The 8,896-nt window shown below is 45.8% G+C and overlaps 1 long non-coding RNA gene across 1 annotated transcript; it reads left to right on the plus strand.

The window, feature by feature from the left end:
* Nucleotides 1–3,630: 3,630 nt before the first annotated feature.
* LOC116987527 lies at nt 3,631–6,213 on the plus strand. Its single transcript, XR_004415729.1, has 3 exons — nt 3,631–3,845; nt 4,059–4,157; nt 6,119–6,213. It is a non-coding gene; the product is annotated as an uncharacterized LOC116987527 (long non-coding RNA).
* The last annotated feature ends 2,683 nt before the right edge of the window (nt 6,214–8,896 follow it).

Below are 8,896 nucleotides of genomic sequence, written 5' to 3' on the forward strand. Positions count from 1 at the left end.
TCCTAATTGCCCATGAAGAGTAGTGGTATGCTTTTATTTTTGAGTTCTTGTTCATAACAAAAGCAAGATAAATCCATTTAGCTTGTTTGTACCTTATCCGTTTACTCTTAAATATCAGTAGAGTGATGGAAGCCATCATCAATATTACTATCCCTTGCTTTCCCACTATCCATCCCTTCCCAATCCTAGTTCTCTGACCAGTTTGATTGTCCTCCTGATTAAATTTTATCTTGTATGTCTCGTTGTCACCTTCCTAGCAAACAATGATCCATTCTAAGGTACACAAAAATGCTGGAGAAACTCAGCGGGTGCAGCAGCATCTATGGAGCGAAGGAGATAGGCAACGTTTTGGGCCGAAACCCTCCCCCAAATGATCCATTCCACATTTGCCTTCATCTTTGTCCCCTTTGACCTCTCACTTTCACACAATCTTCCTTTGTTTCCCTTTGTTTCCCTCTCCCCTGACTCTCAGGGTAAACCAGCATCTGCAGTTCGTTCCTACACACCATCAAGGGGCGCTGATAACCCCCATGTATAACCTGCTCTTCAATGCCCAATGTGAGTTTTACTGGGACTTCTCTGCTGCATATCTCATCACAGCCTAAGGACAAACATGGATCAAAGAACTGAATGCCAGAGGTGAGGTGAGAGTGGAGGTGCTTGACATTGAAGCAGCATTTCACGGTGAGAGACCGAGGAGCCTCAGCAAAGCTGAATCCAATGGGCTTTAAAGGGTCAACACTTCAATGCATGGAATCAGACCATGCACTAAGAAAGATGGCTACAGTTTATTCTAAGTCAATCATTGCAGCTCCAGCAAGCATTCCTTAGGGCTGTGGCCTGGTGGGTTCATAGAAGCGGTGTCAGGAGTTACGGGAAGAAGGCAGGAGATGGGGTTAAGAGGGAAAGATAGATCATCCATAATTGAATGGTGGCGTGGACTTGATGAGCCGAATGGCCTAACTCTGCTCCTATCACTTATGAACTTATGAGCATCACCACACACAAGTTATCATCCCCATTGCATACAGCACTGGTTTAGAAATGTATCACTGTCCCTTTATCTTTGCTGGGACTAAATCTTGAATGTCTCTCACAGTCAAACAGCACAGTGTAACGCCACTGGGACTCAGATAGTTCAATAATTTACTCCACTACCAGCTCCTCAGGGGCAACTAGGGATGGTCAATGACAAATGGAGTTTGTTGAGCAATGTGTTCATTCTGGAAACCAAAATTAAACAATATTTCCTCAGCTGAAGCTGCTCCAATCTGAGACTCTGTCTAAATTAGCACCTCAGTGTCCTTCGGTGGTGCCAAGCGATCTTTTGATAGATTTTTAATAAAAGGTGTGGAGATTTGGGATTTGGACCAGGTAACTATGAAGGAACTACTGTTGATTTCTACATCAAGATGTTAAATGACTTGCAGAGGACCCTGAATTGGTGTCGTTCCCAGGTCCCTGTTATCTCTATCTTCCATGGTAACAAAGGTCCTGGGATTGGGAGTGACATTGGGAAGTAGCTGCAGTGTATTTTACAAACATAGAAAGTAGGTGCAGGAGTAGGCCATTTGGCCCATCGAGCCAGAACCACTGTTCAATATAATCATGGCTGATCATCCAAAATCAGTACCCCGTTCCTGCTTTCTCCCCATATCCCTGGATTGCATTAGCCCAAAGAGCTATATCTAACTCTCTCTTGAATATATCCAGTGAAGTGGCCTCCACTGCCTTCTGTGGCAGAGAATTCACAACTTTTGTGATGAATAATGGTGTGTTAATACTGGAGAGAATGAATGATTAAAGTGGTGACTGGGGTACAGTAAGTGACCTGCTTTATCCTGTTGTAGAAATGAGGAAGTATAGACCTTTCAGCCAAGACCCAAAATCACTCAATATTCTCCAGAGCTGCTGCCTGATCAGCTGAGTTACTCCAGCACTTTGGGTCCTTTTGTGTTTCATCCTATTATTCAATGGCAACATCATTGGGAAATCATGATTTTAAGTAGGAGATAGGCACAAAAACCTGGAGTAGCTCTGGGCCAGGCAGCATCTCTGGAGAAAAGGAATAGGTGACGTTAGCTATTTCTTTTCTCCAGCGATGCTGCCTGACCTGCTGAATTACTCCAGCTTTTTTTGTCTATCTTGGGTTTAAACCAGCTTCTGCAGTTCTTTCCTGGACATTTTAGCAAGAGCACAGACTAATACCAAAATAGGCATTCATCTGCTCCACCACACACAGAGAAACTGTCTGAATTGCTATTCTATAGTATTTTTTCACAGTTTTAGCTGCTAACCCAACTAAAAAACTTCTGGAGAAGAAGGGTCCCAACCCAAAACATTACCCTTCCTTTTTCACCAGAGATGCTGCCTGACCCGCTGAAATACTCCAACACTTTCTTTTGGTATAAACTCGCATCAGCAGTTCCTTTCTACACATATATAAAGCTTCTGCTATTATTACATCCACCATTATATGCCACCTCTTTTTCCTGATCTGCTTGCTGAGTTACTCCAGCACTTTGTGTATAGAGTTTTGGGATTTGGACCTTTTTCCAGAGATCCCTTTGTCAATATTATGGCTATTTTCCCTGCATTCATTTGAAGTGATACTTCCCCATGTTGCCTTGAAGGTTAAATCTCTTGTACATCTGGAGTCACAAAGTTTCCAGAAAAGTGGACACAAAATGCTGGAGTAACTCAGTTGGGTCAGGCAACATCCCTGAAGAACATGGATGGGTCTACATGTAAAGTTTCTACATGTTATACAATAGACAATGACAAAGTTACTGTGTCAATTAGTTGGACTCTGATTAACTGGTAAACTCTCGAAATACCATATGGGGAGACACTCTTTGTAAACGACACACCGAGGAATGAAAGGTTCAATGTTACAGGGAGTTAAGAATTTGATTGTTCTATCTGAAACATATGACAATACAAACACTCTTGACATACTGTTGTTAATGCAGCCTGAAAGCTTCACCAACCCTAGGAGTTAGTTACTTTCTCTCTCCCTTACTATGCATTGCAAGGTGAAATGCCCACTGCTACACATTAAGAGGCAACCACAGATTGCAATCCATTGAAATAACCCAACCTTGATCCTGCAAACGAACAACGTGGAGGGTTAAAAAGATATGAAGATATGGTATCCTTATCTCTCATTAACCAGTGGGTCTTTGGTGTCTATGGTTCTGTTAAATTTGGAGGCGGATTTGCTGTTAATCACAATCAGTTGTTAGGTGTTGTAACAACATCGCTACTTTGAGTGGATCAACAATCGAGAAGGAAATGCAAAAGGTTACAACTTCAGAGGGAAAATACTACTGCCAAAACTTTCTTCTTTGCCTTAGAGCTATTCTGTGACATACTTGCTAAAAAAAAAAAAAATCTTGCACCCGCTCCATCGTCGGAGACGTTTACATTCTCTTACCGAGAGTTTTTTGTTCTAATCGAGTTCTTAAAGCGGCGACGCGTTTTAATTGCACCGGGACATTCTCACAGTCGAATTTTCGCCCCCAACGCTATAAACTGAGATTACACAGGACTGGAATGCTGAAAACAGGCTGGGAAGTGGAACCCCCCCCTCTCCCCTCCCTCCCTTCTTCCCCTCCTCCTCCTCCTCCACGTTGGAAAATAAATGCACTGTTTGTTGACTGCCTTAAACGTTCTCTGAATTGGCAGATATGGTAAATAAAACTCCTTTTAACATAGAATCCAGCTGCCTGGCCGCAAAGAATACTCCAGTCACCTCAACAAGGTGAACGTGTTAAACGCAAGATTCGTGAAGTAAATTTGAGGACATGCCGTGCGCACGTGGGGAAGTACAAGAATGCACTTGTGTGTGTGTGTTTTTTTGTTGTTGAATATCATTAAGAATTTGGTTTCTCCATCGCTCGGTGTTTAAAACGATAGAAATTTTCCACTTTTATCTTGGAGAAACTCTTGTTGAATTTTGTTTTACTACAGTAATACGAGGCGTTACTTTCAAAAGTTCTAATCGTTCTGCTCTTTCAACTGGCTAAAATGTGGCAACGATTTTTGAATCATTGCAGAAATATGCACCCGAAGGATACATCTCGAAGGCATGTCTCCTTCGCGTTAGCTAAAGCAGTACATTTCGTTTCTTTTCTCCGAAACACAACATTATCAAGGTGAGTTGCCATTTGTATCTTTCACTCGGATTGTCTCAACATGTTACAATATTTGCTAAAATTGTGAGACAAAACATATTTTGAAGTATTGCGTTGCAATTCGTTTTATAGAGTAAATTCACGTCTTCTAAGTTTTCTAATCTGTTCAAATAAATGTAAATAAACGTGCAAGAGGTCATTCCATCTGATGGCTTTACAAAGATGAGGAGTGGGAACGTTAAGAAGGAGAATGGGGATGGGGGAAGGACAGTAACATGGGCACAAGAGAGAGAGGGAGAGAGATTGAGAGTGAGGAAAAGAGAGTGGGAGATTATGGGGGGGGGGGGGGGGGGGGAGAGAAAATAGAGATATTGAAAAATGCGGGTCCTTTTCTGTTCTGCAACACCACTAATTCAGCTCCATCGGACAGGAATGCGGGATTTCACAGCTCACTGCTTCTGCTGCCTCAGAGAGAGGGGAGAGAAGGGCAGGGAGCTGCATACTCCTATGTTTTGTGTCCACGCTGCTGAATCTTTAAACAAAAATCAGAGAGAGAGGGAGGGAAGCGGGTCGCAGGGAGTGTGGCGAGAGGGAGAGAGAAATAAAAAGAGAACAAGGGAGAGAAAAAGAGAGTGGGAGAGAGAGAATGAAAGAGGGAGAGAAAGGAGAGAGGGGAGAGAAAGGAAAGAGAGAAAGAAAGGGGAAAAAGAGGGAAGGGGAGGGGGGGGGGGAGAGCGAGAGAGAGAAGGGGAGAGAAAGAAAGAGGGAGAGTGGAGAGAAAGATAGAGGAGGAGAGAAAGAGGTAAAATATATAGAGAGACAAAAGAGGCGGGAGTAGTGCCCAGTGTGGTGTAGTGTGCTGGGCAGTGCTGAGCTGTAGTGTGCTGTGCTGGGCAGGGCAGTGCTGAGCTGTAGTGTGCTGGGCAGGGCAGTGCTGAGCTGTAGTGTGCTGGGCAGGGCAGTGCTGAGCTGGGCTGTAGTGTGCTGGGCAGGGCAGTGCTGTAGTGTGGTGTGCTGTAGTGAGCTGGGCAGGACAGTAGTGTGCTGAGCTGTAGTGTGGCGTGCTATAGTGAGCTGGACAGGACAGTAGTGTGCTGAGCTGTAGTGTGGTGTAGTGTGCTGGGCAGGGCAGTGCTGGGCTGAGCAGTGCTGGGCTGAGCTGTAGTGGGCAGGGCTGGGCAGTGCTGTAGTGGGCAGGGCTGGGCAGTGCTGTAGTGTGCTGGGCAGTGCTGTAGTGTGCTGGGCAGTGCTGTAGTGTGCTGGGCAGTGCTGTAGTGTGCTGGGCAGTGCTGTAGTGTGCTGGGCTGGGCTGGGCTGTAGTGTGCTGAGCTGTAGTGTGCTGAGCTGTAGTGTGCTGAGCTGTAGTGTGCTGAGCTGTAGTGTGCTGAGCTGTAGTGTGCTGAGCTGTAGTGTGCTGAGCTGTAGTGTGCTGGGGCTGGGGCGGGGCGGTGTGTTTTGTGAATGGACGGGGCTCTCGGTGCGTGGACGTGTCTCGCGCCGTCCACCTGGAATGCGGAGGGTCCGGGCGCAGCCAATGGGCCGGCGCGCGGGGTCACGTGGGCGGAGGGGAGGGGGCGGGGCGCCGGCGGGCGGGCGGGCGGAAGGTGCTGAAGATGGTGGTGGCGGCGGCGGCGGCGGCGGCGGCGGAGGCATCACCACCATCACGCGTGAGCGCTCCGGCCCTGACTGCTCACTCGCTCGCTCGCGCTCCCTGCCCCCGGGGCCGCCGCCGCCGCTGCAACATTGCACCGCCTTGCAAACGGGAGCCGCCGACATGCACCACATCCCAGCCTCCGGAGAGCAAGAACTCGGCCCTGCAAAGAAGTTTGGAAATATGTTTTCTTTTTTTTTTTATTGCAACGACTGCCTCCATTTTTTTTTTGCAACTTCATTTGCTGCGTTCGTTTCAATAGATTTTTTAAATAATATTTTGTTTTAAAAGAAGGGTTATTGATGCACCCCCCCCCCTTTTTTTTTTGCAGGTACCATTGAGCAGCATGTTGTTGAGGGGGGGGGGGGGGCTTGTGAGTATCATCCGGGCCGTTGTATGGAAATGGCGGGAGCTCTGGGCTACAAGGGGGGGTGAGAAAAGGGAGGGGGGGGAGGGTTGGAGGAGAGAGAAAAAGGGGTTTTAAACGGGGCACATACCCCTCGCCAGAGCCCGGGGAGAGAGAGGGAGGGAAAGGGGGTGAGGGAGAGCAAGAGAGGGGGAGGGGAGGGGACATTATGCAATGCCTAGTCTTTTAAAAATACGTATCAAGGTACCCCGCCCCTCAAAACCCACACACACACACTCAGAATATCACTCTGTTTAAAATAGGTGATCGTAGGAATAAGTAGAGCAGGGTTAAACCGTGCAGTGTCAACAACTGCGCTCGCAACTTGGCCGGGCAAGGAGATAGTCATCCTTTTTTTTTTTCCAGAGTGAGTCCCAATTTTAATGCCTTTGGACTGTTTATAGATATATGCATATATATATTATTGAATCTGGCAGCGCAGTGTAAAGCGGCCAGCCACGCACGCGTTTGTGGCTTTTAACCCTGACTATAAAGAGGGCGCCGCTTTTTAATTTTTTTTTAAAGGGACAGCAAGCCGTCGTTTCCTCCGGAGCCTCGGAAAACTTGAGTGACAAGCGCTCCTTCCCGAGTTGGATTCGCACAATCTCTGGTCCAACGACGCTGCACATTCAGGGGGCCCCACGTGTATTTTTTTCCCATCCTCCCAGCCCCGGTTATTTTATTTTATTTTTTTGATTCCCTTTTCGCCCAATCGCAACACCCTCCCCCTTTACAGTTCCAGCTTTTATAGCTTCGCGGATGGTTGTTTACGGCGTGAGTTTGGGGCTCCGATCTTGGGGAAACGTTAAGTAATCAGATTTCGCAACTTTGTATGCGGTGCAGAGGAGAACTGTTTTGGACCTCCGGTTGAACAGGAGGTTGTTGTGATTTAAGATGTTCAAATTTTACTCTTGACTGCTGTGCTATTAAGATAACTTCCTATTTGCATTAAACTATTGAATGTATCCGCTTAAGTTTTAAAACTAGATTGTTAAGAACTTGTAGTAGTTAATCTGATTTGATTGTACCCTTTTTACGTCGTTTACTGTGAATATTTCTTATGTGTTACATTTCTTCTCCCTAAATGTCGGGCCGATCACACCTTGTTCTTTATTCCAGCCGTGTTATTTTTGTTGTTGTCGGTGTTGGGAAACAAGCGGCGTCAGATCGCCGATGACCCGATTTTTCTTTCTCTTGTTGTTGGCGGCTCGCTTTAATTTTTATTTTTTTACGTTGTTATTGAAGTCTGTTGTCCGGGGCCCTTTTTATGTTGTACTACTGAGATGAGATGAGCAGTGCAATATTAAAAGGGCATTGGCTTGCAGTTATACTCCGCCCCACTCACACTCACTCCCCCAAAAAACTTTGTGGAGAGGATCAAACTCTTCCAACAACGTGCCTATGAATCAACAGTGCAATTTAAAAAATGTTTTTCCTGTGTTTTCGTAACTTTTTAAACGCGCATGCTTGATTAGTTTTGGATAAGATGTCTCGCCTGTGGTGTAAATCCAGTTTAAAATGCAAGTTGCCAGAAGCAGGTGGCTATTGTATGAAATGTTACCATTTTGACTTTTACTGTGTAAAATGTGTTTTTGCTGGGAGTAGCCGCAGATGAAGCTTCCACATTTCGTCCCTGGCAGCCGTCTAGTTGATGCAGGGACTGTGTGGATTTAACCCACGGTGCGTTGAGCCCTGGGTCAGGGTTGTCTGCTGTCGGGCGCTCTGACGATATTGCACTACTGTCCGCACAGCTAAAGCAGTGCAATAGTATTGTCAAAGCGTCAGGCACCAGGGAGCGAGCTCCCCACGTCCGCCGAAGTCCCGGGACACAATGGAGGAATTGGAATCGCGGGAATGGTCGCAACATGGCTACATGTGACTAAACATAGGGTTGCTGAATACAGGCAGCTCTGGTTAAAATTCACCATCATCTGCCCTGTGGATTTGTGTGTGTGTGTATGTCTTAAAATATGATCAGGTAGTTGAATGAGTGTAAACTTGCTAAGAGTTACTGTAATCATGCATTTCAGTTTTTTCAAAGTTGGATGAAATGAATGTGTTATGGACTATGCACAACGGGTTGAATTCCTCGTGTGATGTTTAGTTAGCGCCTTTCCAACTTTTCCTCTCGTGTGACGTTTTACCGCTTTATCCCTGCTGTTGTATGGTTAAAAATAATCAGTGATTTCAAGCCAAATGGGTGTATTTTCTTTGAAAGAAAGGACTTTCTCAGAATTAATGCTGCCCTTTCTATTGGTCTGCATGTATTTCTGAATTGCTAATGCTGGCATTGGAGTAGCGAGCACTCGTGTTTAGTGATGCGGGGCTGAGGTGCATCTTAATGCTACCAGTCCCGACTTTAACTTTGCAGTGGATGGTCCCATTTGCTCATGCTGTCAAGCCTGGTGCCGTGTATCAATAATGAAGAGTAAAGGAATCCAAAACGGCGTGTTGACATTGAGAATTTTCGACATATAGATAGATGCGACCTTTAAAATAAAAAAAATAAAAAATAAAAATAAAAAATCTTATTTAAACGCTTTGAAAAGCACTAAATAACATGGCACGTGTGTGATATGGAAGTGGTTGGCAGCTTTACTCAATCGGGGAGGGGGGAGTAGTTTGGTCGCACTGTTTTCGTGCAACGATAGGTCCCTCCCGCACGGTTCGTATGTTTTGCCCTCCCTCCCGTGTGTATTCCCC

Source organism: Amblyraja radiata, chromosome 25 (genome assembly GCF_010909765.2).
Source record: "Amblyraja radiata isolate CabotCenter1 chromosome 25, sAmbRad1.1.pri, whole genome shotgun sequence".
Lineage (NCBI taxonomy): Eukaryota > Metazoa > Chordata > Chondrichthyes > Rajiformes > Rajidae > Amblyraja > Amblyraja radiata.